Genomic DNA, 17,972 nt, shown 5'->3' with positions numbered 1-17,972 from the left:
TTTCAGTGGAAATTATTTTAAAAAAAAGTAAATAAATGAAGACATATAAATTTTCTAAGATGTTTGATATCATCGAATGAATCACAGATTAAGATTTAAGAGTACACATGTGCAGTTGCGTATAATCACGCTCGTTTATTAATAAATCGACGCAACTGTTACTTAAGTATCGCTATTCCTTCTGTACAGGATAACTGTGCAGTCGTGTTTTGTAACTTAATCTTATAAGTATTTACAAATTGTACGTACTAGTATAATTAAAGAAAATTGTAGACAGACATATTATAACGACAAAAAAAAAATAAAATGCTTAGAAAAAAGCGGAATAAGTTAAAATTTTCGTTACCGTTATAAAAATCCAGAACAGTATACAGTAAATGTATTTTCTTTCGCAATTTAATTATTAAATTGCGAAAGAAAATCAAATTACAAAATAAAAAATAAATGTACAGTAATAGCTATTTTCTAACCTAATATTAACACCTTCCGCTATTGAAAGCTATATGTAAACTGATATACTTTTTATTACAAGCAAAATTTTACACATGAAATCGTTTCATATATACAATTAAGACAACATTAAATAATATAATTAGAATATCTTATAACTATGTATACCTTTTATTGTATATTTCTTTTTCCAAGATTAAACTTTCATACTAAAACATTCTCTTTTCTTAAGAGGCAATCCAATCGATTTTAATCGATTCATCTATTTACTTACGATTTATGTAGCTCCTGATCCTAACCTCAAATCATCTATTTATTCAGTTACATAGTCACATACAATACACCATCACTGAACACACATACGACTCATATTTTATTTAGAAATAATTCACAATCTACAAAACAAATAAATCACGATCTTCCTGTGATCAATAATGTTGTTAAAATATCCTCGTGGCAATTGCACAAAGGAAAGCACTGGAAAGAGAGAGTGAAAGTATTATTCGACATCGTTGTGAAGCGATTCTGAAGAAGAGGACCAATAGTAAAGAGATTCTCCTTTCTCCTCAGAAAAGATCGAAGGAAGCCGTGTCAGGTTAGGAAAAGAAGCCACTATTACACGGCACGGTACGAAAAGGCAATCTGTCGACTAAGCCGCTTCTTATTACTTTGCCACCATCAACGACTACCGGTGGAATCGGCGTGAAAACGTATACCTTCGTATACTATGTAAATGCGCGCCATCTCGTGGCTCTCTAACCTGTTCCTCTATAAGTTTATATACAAGGGTGAATGTGTACGTATACAGAGAATACCTAGAGCGTTTATGCGACGCGTATCAGCGTGACTGCATTGTACGTTCAAATGGTCCATGCCACCCACGACCAAGTCGTGACTTTCCTCTTTGGAAATACGCGACGCGTACAAGCTTCATGCGAAGTTTCTTCGCGCAGGTGCATGCGCAGATCTGCAATTTATGAACTGAATAAGTATCGTTTATGTTTTTCGTGAGACGATTTTCGTTTCGATGAAATTGATGTTAACATTTTAACAAGTTACTGAATTGTTATATATAGAATATTAATATAGATTTAAATGGAGTTTTCTTCTTTTTCTCGATTGTATAGATTAATGAAATGAGAAATTATATAAGAGTAAGAATACAATTAGAGTCTTGCTAATTGAATAGGTTATGTCAAATTAACAATTCTAAGAAATTGTCTTTGTTTGTTAATCAAAATTAATTATATAAATATTATAAGAATAAAATATTATATAAAAAGAATAAATTTGAGTTAATTTTAAAAATTTAGAAAATTATTTCAAAATGGTAAATTTATTTAAAATAAAATTAGTCAAATTTGACTATACTTACATTTATATTTATGCATCTATTTTATGTATTGAATTATAATATAATTCTTAAAATATAAAGACATGTGGAATGAAATGAAATTTTGAATAAAGTTTACTTCATAATCGAAATCACGGAACGATAGCTCTCATAGAATCTATGCGAATGTAAGTACATCCGGTACTTCTAGTCAATGAGTACTAGTCGCTTTCACCATGCAAAATTTTCATTGTTTTGTTGAGTCTGACAAACGTACGGGAGTAATTGTAATCATTGCTACATGAAGCAACAGTTTACTAATTTCCGGTTTTCATGTATGAAAGGATAGCCCGCTTAGACTTTCTCTTGTCTAGAAATACTATATGCAAAAATAGTGCATATTCTTTAAAAATATTCTATATCAAAATATTTTTGAAAATATATAAATTATATTTAAAAATAAAGAAATAAAAGAAAAAGGAACATTTTAAATTTGATAGAATATTAATTTAAAAAAATTTCTTTAATATTTCTCAAATAAGATTTTCTCAATATCAATATATTATTATTTTTTTATTATTTTCATGAGGCATTCATCAAAAATTTAAACAAATTTAATATAATTAAGATAAAAATTTAATTTTTTCTTTAAAAAATGTAGTAAAATTATAAGAACAATATTCATAAAATGTTTCCTCTGCATTTCATATCAAACTCTATAACTTTCTGAAAACAACACTGGTCAACAAAGCAACTAAACATGACAAGTGAAAAATTGTACAAGTACGATCCAAGGGACGTGTCGTGTAAGAAAAATCAATTCTTCCGGTAATTCGGAATGATTTTGAATTCACCAGAGAAAAAGATGAAGAAAAATAAAGAAAAAAAAATTGCAATCGAGACGACGAGTCGATTATAACGAGATTCAATATTATCGAATGTACAATGGAACTTGAATGGATTAATAGGGATCATAGATAGGCTAAATATTTGGATTTTCGATCGTTCTCTAATTATCATCGTTTTATGCTCGTTATAATCAATCGAATAGCTGATTAACATTTGACAAAAAAAAAATTCCATGTGAAGATCGCTGATATCGTTTCTATTAGGATTCCCTTGACCGATTTCCGGGTACAGGAGGAAAGGAATTTTCTTTTCTTCATTTCACCACGTATCTAACGAGAATTCCATGCGATCGGAAGTTCAGGATGCGGAAGTGGATATTTCCTTTTTGTTTACTCGATAATACTTTCAATTAGAGCTTGTTCTGGTTCAATTATGAATGATTTGAAAGTGAAGAGAAAGTTGATGCACCATTATTATTTCGTCGCCAACTGAAATAAGATATAATATAAGATTCGGGCAAATCGTTAATATAATTAATATAGTATACAATCATTACATGTGTAATATATAATTGATAATAATATTCATTTAACATTTTACTTGTATATCTTAAACAGATGATTAAATATTATTAACGAGATTACGTCGTAATTTATCAGATTAAATCAGACCAATGAGTTTCACGATATATAAGGATGCATCTTTAATTTTTACCGGTGATGCAAATGAGTTAATCGAATCACCGAAATGAAATGAAAATGTTAAACGAAAGGCAGCCACGGAGGAAAAGCCGTAGGCATGGGATAAAATCGATCGGGGTCGATGTACTTATACCTGTTCCCAACCGTGTCCATCTATCTGGGAATCTGGTGCTGCGGCGGACCACTCTTCGTGGCGTTGTCGATAAATCACCGATGGTCGTTATTAAAGGACCTCGGGAATCGTCGATCGAGGACAAAGAGGAAACGGGCAAAGAGAGGTTCTACACCAGGAATCATGACGACGACAACTACGACGACGACTACGACGCCGACGACGACGACGAGCACGGTGACGACAACGCGAAAGTGAACAAGGATCGTAGATTGCACAATGGGCACCGACCAACATGATTTTCCATTTAATCTGGGATAAAATATTTATCGGCGTCGCCAGTTGAACGTAATTTTTTAACCGGAACCATTGTCGAATTCCTGCGGCAAACGTGCTTTTGTCTCGAATAAAGGAAGCTGAAAAAAAAATGAAAATGAGAGCAGATTCTTTTTGCAAAATGACATCTAGTTTTTCGATGAAATATCGCGTAATTGGAACGGTTATTTTTATCTTTTAGTTTGTTAATTGCTTTGATAAGATTATCTGAAGAGATCAAAAATTTTGAAAGAGAATCGTATATGCGATATTAAATTAAAATTATGTAACTTTGCAAATTTTTGTAAAAGTTTATTACATATATTATTAAATACTTTTCAATGTTCGAACAATTTAATTCTAAAAAAATTATTATATGAAAAAAAGATTACGATACATCTGATTATATCATCCTACTTGAGGATTCAGGATCAAGCTAGGGAATCAAAGCTAGGAAATTGAGACGTTGATTAGTGTTTAAACACTCGAACGATCCCAATTCGATTTAACTCGATATCGAAACAAGTCGAACTGTCCGGGAAAATCGTTCTCTTTGACCGAAGTAAAAGCAGAAATTGCACAGTGAAAGGAGCAAAGGGATGACGCCTCATGTAGTCGGTTACCAAAAGTACAGTCGAGCTTTGTTAGCTTCATATTGCTGATGAGAGATCGTATCATCGCGCCAGCTATCGTCAAGTCCTCTTTTCTTTTCTTCCATGCTAGCCCATTTCACCTTCTTTCGTAGATATTCCTGTTCTTTCTTCCGAGACACAAACACGATACGGCACATCATTGACCTATCTTTGTGTAAAGCAAAATCTCGATTTTCTTGCGTCTGATAAATATTATGCTAGTGCAGATATGGAAAAAAAAATTCTGATACGTACTCGGTTTAAAAGAGTTTCGTGAATATAGCTGACTTTGATTTTAATATTGTACGTCTCGATCCTCTTATTAATATGCCTTATATGTTTGTTGTAAAGTTGATGCTTTTGAATTTCTTTGCGGTTAAATTATTTGCAACTAAAAAACGATACGTTTATGAGAAGGTTAACGAAAGAAAAAAATAATCAAAACTAACATACCATACTAAACTGATCCAACAGAGATTCGCATAATTGACATACGATGACAGGACTAAATAGAGGCGACGTTTTCGATCCTGTCTTCCGGAGAAATCACGGTTAATTCTGGTACATGGTCGAGTCATTGGTCCCAGAAAAGACAAAGAGGTCGGGGCACAGGGAGGAAAAGAACGCGGGAGATGATTCATCCGCGGCGTGTTCCTTTCCAGCGCGCAATTGTCATCAATTTCGGGCCTGGCCGTTAGGTGTGGTGTAACAATAAACGGCGCTCGTGCAACGAATACATAAAACATCCTCCTCTTCTCTTTCCCTCATTCCTTTCTTGATCGTAAACTCACCGTGCATGACCATCCTCGGAGAGAGAAGGCTACTGTCGGTTCTGTCGTACAACACCCAAGGAACCAACTGCGATTTTCTTGGAACGTAGCGATTAACTCTTGCGATTTTGTGGTTACTTTCGCCTTGGATTTCAAATATTTCTCGATTTAATTTTAAAATTAAAGTTTTCGTTTATGTATGCGATTTATTAGTTCTTGTTAAAAGAATTATTGAATTGAAAAATGAAATAAATGTAAAAATAAGAGAAACTTTCGTATTTACATCGATACGAACTAACCTAAAAATTTATCCGCTAACTGAATTATTACCAAATAATCTGAAAATAAACTTTATTCGAAAATAAGTTTCTCCCAAAATTCTAAGTAAATTTTTCCTACAATTCAAAGTAGTTGAACATTGCACAAGCACATTCGTTCGAGCATAGCCACCCATTGGCTTTTTCAAACGCTACGTATCTCGAGTTACAGCGATTAACCACCTCGACAAAGCATCAAAGCGTTACGAAGACTTTCGCGCAAAACGTGTGCCAGGTGAGTACGAGAGACGATATCCGAAAATAACGTAACTTTCCCTCTCGAAACGAACCACGCATACAAAGTGGCGGTGTGTCCCGTACTAATAATCGTTTTCCGGGCTGAAGTGGCACCGGTTTCGCGAAACTTCGTTCTTCTACACACATATTTGCGCATGCGTATTGCGTTCTCGTATAATCGGACTAATGCCACCAGAGGGATCGGAAGTTCATGTAAAACTGTGAATTTTATGCGTAATCATAATTACAAAATAAAGAATGTATTTAGAAATAATAAACAATTCGTTATTTGAATAATTTGATTTGAAATTTTGAATTTTAAAATTATGAGAATCGAAAAAAGATATCGAAAAAAATAAACGATCTTCTTTAAAAAGAGAATAGGAAAAGAAACGGATTACGGAATAAACTATAATTCAAACTCGTCGTAACGTCTTTTTCGATCGAACAGTTTTATCGATAGAGTTAAAGAATACAAAACCCGGGTACGATGAACGTAGATGATGAGCGGATCCGAATGGCCGTAGTGTAATTAAGGAGAGGAACCATGCGATTCATCGTGGGTAGATCAATTATTCTATACGAGTTCGCGAATTAATGCGATACTCTGCTGAACAATGGAAACGATTTCTCGCGTGGGCGGTTAATATGAAGATACGTCTCAACTTCGATATATCGGAAACGTTGTCGTCACCTAGGCTGCCGTGGGCGTTGATACAAGCACGCAAACCTTACAACGTTCACGAGCAACCAATAAACCGACAACATTACAACGCACCGGTTGTCGTTTTCGATCTCTTTTTATCGACGCGACAGATCAGCGACGAGCGGCTCGAAATATCGAAGAATTTGAATGTGTTCTTTTGTTGCTCCTGGATGAATATGGAGATTTGCGTGGAAGATTTCGAAAATTCTGTTTTTTTTATTTTTCTTCACTTTTTTTATTCTATTTCTTTTTTTTTATTCTTCTTTTTTTTGAGAAGAAGGTAAGAGGAATATTTTGAAATACAATAGGTGACTATATTATCTTGGTCGAATATTTTATTGCTATTATATATTTGGTTCTATATGCAAGGTGTTAAGATATATGTAGAACATTTTTTAAGAATTAATTCTTGATACTAAATTTTTTTAATATATATGTTTATATGTAATATGTTTATTTAATGTCATATTTATGTTTGCAACTTAATATAAAAATCTTTTCATTTTTCTATTGGCAAACAATTAAAGATACATAGAATAAAGAAACTTTTGAATCTATATATAATATGAAAATATTTCAATATTATGCATCGTGGCCATGATTTTTTATAAATAATAAAATATCAAAAAATATAGTTCTCAGATAATAAAAGAGCTGTCAAAATTATTGTACAAGTCCTATGAAATTCCATTTTATTGCAATTTTAAAACTACTTTTTCAGTTTGGTTGAATGAGGAAGATATGAAAAGTACAGTAGATAGAAAAGAAAGTTTTATTGTTCTTTCCTATGGAACAAAATTTTTTTTAATATGTAGATAATAGCGCTGTTATTAGTAACAATGTGGCACACTTTAAATGGTATCATTTTACGTGCACTGAAAAAATTTTACATTTTCGTGCTCTCGTGGAATAAATCCAATATGTGTAAACCATGGTTTTACAAAACAAATGCAGAACGAAACGCGTATAAACAATAAAAATTTTTTGAAAGCCAACTCGACCGATTCTTAATTCACATATTTCACTAAATTTTGTACCAATCTTTTTCCACCAATAGGTTTATTGAATAACAATTAAGAAATTTTTATCAAAATAAAAAAGAAATAAATTTTTTCGAAATAATATTTGAAGCAGTTTTCGTAAATAACAAGTACGTATCTTACGCATTGAATGCATAAGAATATTATATTTTCATCGTCGAAGGTAGCAAGCTTTCCACAGAGTCTCGCTACGGATTCAAGTTACTACATAAATTACATAAAAATATACACGTTGCGCTGTTCTCGCTGTTACAATGTTCCAACGGCGCATTGTACGTCGAAAAAAAGAGGAAATGAAAAATAAAAATTAAAAAAAAAAAAGCAGAAAACGCTGGCAGGAAGAGGCTCTGAAGGATCCCAAAAGAGAAAAACGAGCGTTTGAACTTTCATGAAAATCCAGCATGTCCTGACCATATGGCCGGCGTATCCATCAACCGCAAAAGGCAAGCGAAAAATTAACGCGGTCGTTTCGTTGGGGCCGAGGATACCGCAATAAAATAAAAAAAAAAAAAAAATAGAAAAAACAAAATTTGTCGCCCTCTGAATAGCAATTTTCGCGCATCATACGAAATTCTACATGCATAGGATATTACACTTAACGTTTGGTATCGACCGGTTCGTGTTTTCGCGAATATCCCAGAATAATCAAACAGATGACTATTTTTTCGCTGTTGTCATCATGCTACGCATGTATTATTCAGATAGAATACAAATTCATTGGAACACATGTTGTTCGTTCGAACGATTTTGATTTGTCATTCGAGTTCGCGTGAATTGTTGTTATTTTTGATATTGAAATATTAGCAAGTTTATTCGCCTGTTTAAAAATGTGAATCATTTTTGAAGTCATTTTTTGAAAAATTCTTTATTTTAACGCCGAAATATATCATATCGTTCAAAATAGATCGTATATAACAAAGAGTGTGTATCAATGTTAAATATTCAATTTGGAAATTCTATTAAAATTCTTTCTTTCCCTCTTAAAATATATTGGAGAATGATTGACGTGAATAACGGGATTGATAAAAACGGAACAGATGATTCATTTTAAGAAAACAATGATACTTTCTTCTTGTTCCGAAAAAGTATTAACATCATGCACAAAATGGTGACGTATAGGTTTTGTTAAATCTACATTCAAATATTTCGGCTACTTTACGTTTAACATCAATTCTTCAACCAAGGCCACTTACCAATAGTGAATGACGTCATAGGTGACCTCTTATTTCGTAATCCAATGTAAGAGGCGACTTTGACTTTTACCTGATATGTTGCAGACTCATACATGAACAATACGGAATACGAAGAAACGAGACAAATTATTCCATTCAAATTTTATTTAAATTTTATCTTTCAAAAGTTTTAACAAAATCTTTCAAAAGTTTTTAACAACAATCATATCTTGTATAAATCATTTGTATTTTTTTTCTTTTATCCTTTCATTATGTTTGAAATCAATTTTTTTACTAATTTTATTGTTGGCGTTAAAATTGACAATTTTCCAGGAAATGAAGTACATCTGTTCAATCTCTTACTGTTTCAAATTTTCCATTCGCATCTCTGGCGAGCAACGATATATCGAACGAAAAATTCGTTCTCATCTCAACCATATAACATACACGCGTAGGATGTATAAGAAGTCATTACTCTGGAGGTTTCTAGTGTGCGTAGGTGGAGATTTAATAATCTAGTAATTACCCATCCCTGACCGTCTAAAACCCTAATCACGACGTCTTACGATCAATTCGATTTTTCAACGAGAACCCAAGTTGAACCGCGGCCAAGGAAGCCGCCAATAATCTTAATAACAGTAATAACAATACATGAATTATGCATCGTCACATCGATGTAACACGCATAAATGGCGAGAATGTTTCGCGATCTCGCCGCCTGGATCGTTGTTCGTTGTCTCGTTGTTGCATCAGGTTAGGAGAGTAACGATTAGTCGCGATTAACCGACGCTAAATTAACGGACTTTACGTGGCGGTTTCACAATAGGCTTCTCAGTCTCTTCGGGAACACGATCGTGAAAATAGGTTGTGTTACCATCACTGTGTTTAACGCCTGCTTTACCAAGGTGTTCATCGAATCGTCCGCGTTAAGATATAACAATAAGATGGAATAAGATGGAATGGATTACGCGTTTGCGGTAAGGATTTTGGTACGTAAATAGGATATTGACTTTTATGTATATTCGTGATGGAATAATTGTGTAAATGAAAGAGTTTTAACATTTTAATGTACAAATTTCAATTGTATATAAGATGTTTCATGTTGGAAAGAAACGTGATCTATCAGCCTTTTTGAGGTTATGTAACGAAAAGAAAGTTATTAACCTCAGTAAGTTATAAAATTTATCTATTTTTGTGCATTATAAATAACGATAATATATCTTTGTAAAAAATTAAAAATTAAAAAACATGTTAGTAATTATTTATATAAAGATGATTAGATTAAAATTGTTTATCATTCCATCACAATTTCTGTATATTTTTACAAAATCTTTTCTATAAATATATCAAAAAATCGCAAATATTCAATAAGAGACTAGTGTAATACAAAGTGAGGAATCGTTAAATCACGAAATAAGTCATCGGTGCGTTTCGTTGACGTTAAAGCTTTTGCTGATAGTACGATAGACTGATTGCGAGACAAACGAATCGACTTCACGGGCTGGAAAGCTTATATTCTGCTTTTCTTGTGGCTGGTTAACATTGCGTAAGCGTGACACCGTACTGAACTCATCGACATCGTTTTACCATCGTTTCAACGTTATTCTAACACCTCGATCGGCAAGTATAATAGCCCTGAGCGCCGTGACGAGAGCCGGCCGGTGCATGTTTATTGAACAAACGACCGTCCCGTATCGCTCGCGATTCTCTTTCGCCCTGGGGACGCGCGATTACACGCCTAGCATACTTATACATTGTGCAAAAGTCGCGTTGTGCCTTTGTGCCGCTATCCGGCCCATTGAAATTTCCCGCGTTCACGGTTAACTTTCTATGTTCCACGGTATAGTCTATGGACGAGATACAGTGGGGTCGTAAAATCGGTCTAGAAGATAAAGTTGGCGTACTTTTAGGATTCTGAAACAGGTACAATAATATCACGGTAAATAAATTATCTTTTCGATTTATTTTTTCAGCTCTTCGAAGAATTGAATATAAATGAGATAGATTTTTAATTGGATAAATAATTCATTCAAATGCGACTGCGTAGTTTTGATGCAAAAAATTTCAATAAAAAGCATACAATTCTTATTTATTTATTTATTTTCATTTTTGTAACTTTATTTCTTGCCCTTCTATAAACGTTCGACGTAAATCTGTTTTTTTATTATAGAATCTAAGCACCGGCAATAATTCTGAAGTGCAGCGTAATAATTCTCAACTATTTCATTTCATCGCGATAGGATAATCAAACTGCGTGCATTATCCTGTCGCGAAAGAAGGCACGTATCGGTCGGAAGCTTGTACATTCGATAATGTTCAGCCGGGTTCAATTAAGTTCCGTCCCAGTTCGGCGTCCGCCGTAAAAGCTAGCGTGGAGCGAAGAGAGGGCTTTGCAGCAAGGCGTCTCTATGCGCGTACTACATCGACAAGATTACCGCAGACCACACCAGTCTACGTACTTTGATACGAGCGTGAATATTTCAGGGTGTGAGGATCGATTTATCTCGACCCGGCATTACTCCAGTCACGGGTTATAATCGCCGCGAAAATCGACACCGAAATCATCATCTTTCTTCTCTCGTCACATTTCCACAATGCTCTGTGAATCATCGAAATCACCTTCATGTCATTCTTAATTAAAAAAATTACGATAATCAATATAAGGATTTTTCAGTTTAAATAGCAATCAATATTGATACATTTTCCATTTGAAATTTAGATGAACATCATCTATATAATTTATTCTTTTTAAAATATCCGTCTTATTAGGATTAATCCAACGGGAGAATAATTAGGAATGTTATTTTATACGAGGTACGTATGGTATGTTAAAATAATTTTGATCGGTTCGATGCTTATCTTCAGTTTTTGAGGTCGAGCCGTTCGTCATTATAAATTGTCCATATCCCATTGTCGACGCGGTACATTTTCACGTTGTTTTATTTTGTCTCGCTACAGAAACTCTCGCATTTCACTTTCTCCAGGGGACGAATTCCAAATGGAATTCCAGCGAAAAGGGCGCGGACCGTGAACGCCCTCCTACGACACGCTCGAATCTCAACAAATCAAACATCACGACGCGATATTCCCTTTTTTTAGCAATGTTTATTATATAAATTAAAAATTCATAAGATAAAATATCGAAAATCTTCAATCACACGTTCAAATATTAAAATGAGAAATTTAGATTTCAAATATAAAATATAAAAATTCGACAGTCGAATTTGAATTAAAAAATTATAAAATAGATATATAAATCTTCTTCTTTTTCAAATTGATTTCGTAATTCGTAAAATTTTTCGTCTCTCCGATGATTCATCGTGAGTTGAATCATCATCTACGTAAGTTACTGACAATCACGGTTATCTTCCTGAGTTTATCTTCGCGTGGAATCAGTTTTAAGATACATTGGAAACAAGTCTACGGATATTTAACGGGATAATGTGCAACAATATTTCACGCGTAGCTCGTCGCCATTAAAAGCTGTCGCCAATGGCCGATGCATTACGCGCGAAAATCCAATTGTTCGATTCTGGTTCTAAAACAAGATAAATGCGCGAATGCGAATGCGAAATTTGAAAACGGGGTGTGTGATCCGCGCGTCAAGCGGACATAAAACATTGTTTTTGAATTAAGCCGACTGTATTTTTAGGGAATAACCGGGTTGAATTTGACCTGGAATCTGTTTGCTTCCAGCAAACAATGGAATGGCTTTAGCAATTTAATTTTTTTTAACAATTAAACAAATTTGCTATATGTGGCGGCAATTAGTCGAAAATTTTGGTAATAAAAAAGCGTGGAATAATCGAAACATTGAATTAACTGTGACAACCGAAAGTGTCTTTTTACCAAATTATGTTAGTAATTTTCTTTATCAAATTTTTTACATCAAAAATGGCGATCATAAATGAAACGAATAGATACATAGAATTGTTAAGATTTAACGACGAACCTTTGATAATTAAAAAATAAAATATTTCGACCGTGCCATCGCCAGATGAGTAATCAATGCAATAAATAACACGCGATATAACGTACGTTCCCGATTCGTCAACCCTGTCTCCAGGAATCGCGAGTTTTTCTTCCCCCTTGGAGCAATTGCACATAATGCTTTCATCCATCTCCCATATAGAAACGATTGCGTCGAATCGCGCCGCTCGTATCGTACATCGGCTTGACTTTCCCGCGGCTCTAACAAATGGAAAGTATTTATCAACAACAGAGCGGGCTTATTGTGGCCGCGAGTCCACGATTCCCTCTGGCTCGGGGATGATTCTGTATAAAAACACGTTGCTGGTATCGAGGTATGTGAGCAAAATAAAAGGCGAGATCTTGGAAGAAGTTATTGAACAATAGTGAAAGGCAAGGATGGACAAAGGACAGTTACCAAGAATCACATGACAATCATTGAATAATGATGAATGTTATTTTTCAAGCTTCCCAGTTAGTTGCCAATTGGCATACTAACAGTTATGATATTTTATATTCTAATCAATCCTTCGCTATATTTTGACACGGGTAGTGCAGAAATTAGTTTCCAGAGGTCTCTGGAGCGTTCAAATACATCGAAATTTTTTCCTTTCGATGTAAGTTTATTGTATATCTTTTTTCTGAAGATTTTTATTTCTCGATCAATCTGTTATTATGCAATATCAAAAAAGGGGAGAAGCATTCTTAATTGTGAAAGTTTTCAAAGTAAATTATTAGTTACAAAAAATAAACACTTCAACATTCCTCTTTCAGCATCGAATAACAAAAAAAGACTTACTTCACAAAAATTCCCCATTAATTTTCCTTCAATAATCCGCATAAACGCGTGTTAAAGAAGCGTCACGAGTGTAAAATCTTCTTGAAGAAGGAGAAGAAGAAGCTCGAGGACCGGGCACAAGATCACCTCATCCTCGTTTCATTTTCAGTCACGGCCGTTCTGTTTGTTCTGCGATGATTTTGCAACGGCGTGTCGCTTTCTTTCGACGCAGACAGGAAGTGAAAGATCGTCGCGTTCAAAGAAAGGCGTTCCTTTATTTCCACGATAATCCGCCTCTCGGCCGATAACGAATCGCCAGAGAAAGTGAGATTCCTCGTGATCCTCTCTCTCTCGTCTCTTCTCCTCCCCTTGGACACGTTCCTGGAACTTTGTCGAACTTGTTTTCGAGACGAAACACCCGCTGTGTTTTCCTATCCACGTGCGCTTATGCGGAGACACACCTGCAACGACTGTTTATCCACGGATTTTACGATTGCAGTTGTAGTATTTAATTCTCAGTTGGATCTGAATCGATCCTGATCACGGATGCAGCCGGAAGGAATGGTGATTGGAACGGAAAGCGAGAGGGTGAAAGCGTTTGGAAAGGTACGAGGAACAATCGGCGAAGAACGAGATTGGCACCGGGATCGTAATCGCGCGCATTAGATCATTGTCGTTTGAGAAGTAGTGTTGTTGATTTGATTGAAAAACTTGACGACTTTGTTTTTGTTCTTCCTTTTTTTAGAAACGAATGAAAGAGGAAGTAACGAAGAAATTTATCACGATACAAATCCTATCGGAGAATTCTATTCTCTTTCATTTAAATAATAGTGTTAATAAAAATCACGTTGTTGTGATCGAAAATTTTTTAATTAAATTTATCCACATATCACATTTTATCTTTTATTTTTACGAGAAATTCTGTAATATTCTGTAAATAATACGTGGCGAGAGACAATTCTCGGTATAGTTTCTAGGTGACCCGCGTATTGCACAAGAATTTTTGTAACACCGTGTGTAGTAGACGTAGCGGGGATTGCAAATGCGTGACGAAGGCCCAAAGAGCAGCTACGCAACGGTGACACGAGAACCGCTGCCTCTCTACGTAGAGATCAAAAGCTGCGTGCAACGGCACACGCCTCTCACTATTGCGAAAGTTGCTCGGCGCACGAGCAATTCCCAGATATATGAAACGCTCTGTCGAAGCAGATGATTTAACGTGTAGGAACGTATCGTCCACCTATGTATTCCTTTCCTGGCAAATCCCTCGATCCACCTCGCCTCGATGCCCGTGACAGTTTAATTGGCCCATTCAATTTATTACGATAAACGTCGAAAATTATCATCGTTCCCTTTAACGGTTCACGGTGACACACTTGCAAGTGTACTACGCGCGGTTTATGATGCCGAGCGTATATTGTTCCACGCACGTAATTAGAGGTTAGGTTTTGGTGATTTTATTGCAAACGAGGGAAGATGGTGGGTGGTGTTGATTGGCTACTTGAGAAACATCGTCTCTTCGAAAGTAATTGGCATTGAACGGATAATTATAGTGATACACAAATTGGTTACGAACATGGTGGTCAATTAAAGCAAATTAGATTTTTTAATAAACATGATTATAAATTCCGACGAGACGTTTAAAACTATTAAGGAGTATAAAACTTATAGATAAATTTGGAGAGTAGTTTTATGAGATTCATATTGTGTACTCATCTGCAATAAATAAAAAAAAAAAATTTCTCATTAGATTTTCTACTTATTAAAATTTTAACGATATTTAAAATTTGTAATAAATCAACACGAGTTCAAACAATTCTACGCAAAACTTTCCATGTTCCATCAAACGTAACCTAAAATTCTACTTTTCCTTCCTTTTTTTTTTATTGTTAATTAAAACATCGAAATAGAAACATACAAATAAAAAAATAATCTCTTCCCATTATAAAAAATTCAGTGACCAAGTTATCAAAAGACTTTTCGAGAAGCGAACGATTTCTCCGCGCATGCGCCATCGATCACTTTTCGTGTCGCCGCTCAGTAACGGTATTGGGGACCGGAAAGGAAAGCTTCGATCTTGATTTCGGTTCGGTCAGCTAGGAGATCGCGATTCCACAGACGGTATTGTTCGTCAGTCGGACAGGTCTCTCATTTCCATGAGTTTCGTCACCTTCGCTGCCTCTGCCCACTTTCTATCGTCGATTAAACGATTACATTACTAAACAGGGACGAGTTAAATAGTCGTGGACGACTTTATTTGCGTTTAATAAACGTGTTTTGTCCTCCTTCGATTTGACGCATCAGATTCGCATGAATCGATTATGCAAACACGATTAGAGAATACTTGAAACCGTGGCCCGGATTACATCACCCCGGAACAAGGGAGAAAAGAACATGTTCCAGCCGTTTGAACAGCCGATTGATTGCCAACTACGAAACGTCCCTGGTTAGGTGGCTAGGCTTCTCGATCGATGGCGAAGGCACGATTTCCTTGGCTCGATAGAATCGTTCAGGTGGACTCGTCCTGCCCTTTCGTTTTGCCGAGAGAAAGTTTCGTTCGCTCGCTTTCGAGGAATCGTCTCGATTTGTAGACGAAATAGTGATCCATACATAAGATCTAGCATATATGTTGCATCTTTCGAAATATAAAACAAGTGTTCACGAATAATGAGTAAATACATTATACTTGGTTCAAAATCAAAAATCTATACTACTAGTGATAAACGGAATAAATTTTCTTTCATCGAAATTCTGAATTAAGATACATAAATAATCAAAACGGATTAATGGTATCTATTCAATAGTATATTAAATCTAATTATATTAAATTGATATCACATTAATAATTTTTTCCACAAAAAGCGTGCAAATTTCCATTTCAATAGCATTACAAATTTCTAACAATAGTTTACTCAAGTTCCGCCAGATTAGCGCTAGTATCGCGGCCTCTACATCAGGCGCTTACGGGTGGGGTCCCTCACACAGTTCATTTTATTTTCAACGTACAAGGATATTACTTAAAAAATAGAAGATAGAATTTTGATTAAATAAATTTGAAGTAGTATAATACTACTATGAATTTATATTATTTTACCGATTGGTAAAATTAATCTATGGTTTTAATTTGATGGTTTAGGCTACGGTATATCGTGAAGACTACCAGACGCGGTAATGTCGCTTTGACACAGAATCGCGCAGCCAGTTTCCAGGCGACCCGGAGATGCAGAGGCTTACTCTGGCTGGCTGGCTGGCTGCCGTTTCTAGCGTCTATCGATCCTATCGGCGAGGCTTTGGCGACGGCCACGCCGAATACATTTTCACACTGGCTGCTAGCGAAAATGTCTGTATACACGGTGCAAAATCGACATTCGAGTCTGTGAAATTACGAAATATATATCGATTGTGAAGTTCCAGTTAATCATTCTGATACGAGAATTATTGATCGTAAGATTTCTTCTTTTTTTTTTTTGTGATGACATTTATAATGATCATTCGATGACAATAATGCAGAGAAATTAGTCATTTCCTCTTCAAATATTGTCGAAGAATATTGAAATTTAACATGTAGGTTGATACATTTCCATTTCCATATATTAAAATTAAAATCAAGATTGAAATTCAATTTTATCGTGAATCAATTTATTATATTCGTATTATAATTTCAGATACCAATATCGTCCAATATCATGAAGGCTTAGATTAATATTTTTATTCTTTTTTTCCAGTATATGTTTCCTACGATCTACAAAAGAAACAATGCAAAAACATATGTTAATTTTATCACGATTCAAAATCAGAAAAAATAATATAAATTATTATATTGTTAGATATGATATTAGATAATACTTATTTTTCTCTAAAAATGTGGAACTATGTCCGGTATTATTACCATGCAGCAAACAAACGGACGATCGTTGTCCATTTGAAGATATAATTCGACTCTCGATCGAATGATGCACGGCGCGTGTAAGAAACATTCGCGGCATCCAATGGTATGCGGGCAAGAATGCTACCGCGATGGGATACAATAGTGATCTAGAATGCGGAAGCGCTGAATTACATACTGGCAACCAATTAATTAACGGGTTAAGTACGTCAATCGAAATTCTCTGGTTAATCGATGCCGGCTGCTATAACTCGCGTATCGAATTGTTCCTTGTTCGATACGCAAACAAAATTTTTTAGATTAAGAACTTAACCTAATTTTTATAATTTTTTTGTTATGCAAAATATAAAAATATAATAAAAAAGAAAAATAAAAAGAGAAAGACATTGAATTGTTCAATAATAATAATAAAAATAATTTTAAGATTAAAGGTTTCTTAGTTTTTTTTATTCCAATTTTTTTTTTTTAATATTTAAAGTAATAGAAAATAATATAGATACAATGAGGAAAATAAAAAATAATAGAATATTTAGATGTATTTTAAATTATAATTAAATGAAGTTTTAAACGTTTCTCGAAATTTTTGATTTACACGTATGTAAAATTAAATTTTTCAACAAACGAGGAAATCACGAATTTTGAATTGAATTTTTGAAACCAATCAGTTTGTATGAAAATCATAATTATATTATGGAATCATTTGCA

General features: G+C 34.5%; 1 protein-coding gene and 1 long non-coding RNA gene across 7 annotated transcripts in view; both read right to left on the bottom strand.

Annotated features, from left to right (window-relative positions):
- Positions 1–17,972, bottom strand: part of LOC107994179 (neurogenic protein mastermind) — a 212,046-nt gene that overhangs the window by 123,122 nt on the left and 70,952 nt on the right. The window lies entirely within an intron of this gene.
- The window catches only part of LOC107994189 (uncharacterized), a 38,590-nt gene continuing 22,285 nt past the window's right edge, over positions 1,668–17,972 (bottom strand). The window contains exons 1-5 of one of the 4 annotated variants that reach the window (XR_009830210.1): positions 5,184–17,728; positions 4,846–5,079; positions 4,648–4,783; positions 3,467–4,561; positions 1,668–3,120 (exon numbers count right to left, since the gene is read on the bottom strand). This is a non-coding gene — a long non-coding RNA (uncharacterized LOC107994189). Of the gene's footprint in view, positions 3,121–3,466; positions 4,562–4,647; positions 4,784–4,845; positions 17,729–17,972 lie in introns of those variants that run through there. The other 3 variants (XR_009830208.1, XR_009830207.1, XR_009830209.1) reach the window with 3 other exon arrangements.

The sequence above is a fragment of the Apis cerana genome, linkage group LG6 (assembly GCF_029169275.1).
Source record: "Apis cerana isolate GH-2021 linkage group LG6, AcerK_1.0, whole genome shotgun sequence".
Classification (NCBI taxonomy): Eukaryota; Metazoa; Arthropoda; class Insecta; order Hymenoptera; family Apidae; genus Apis; species Apis cerana.
This window is presented reverse-complemented; position numbering and strand designations above follow the sequence as displayed.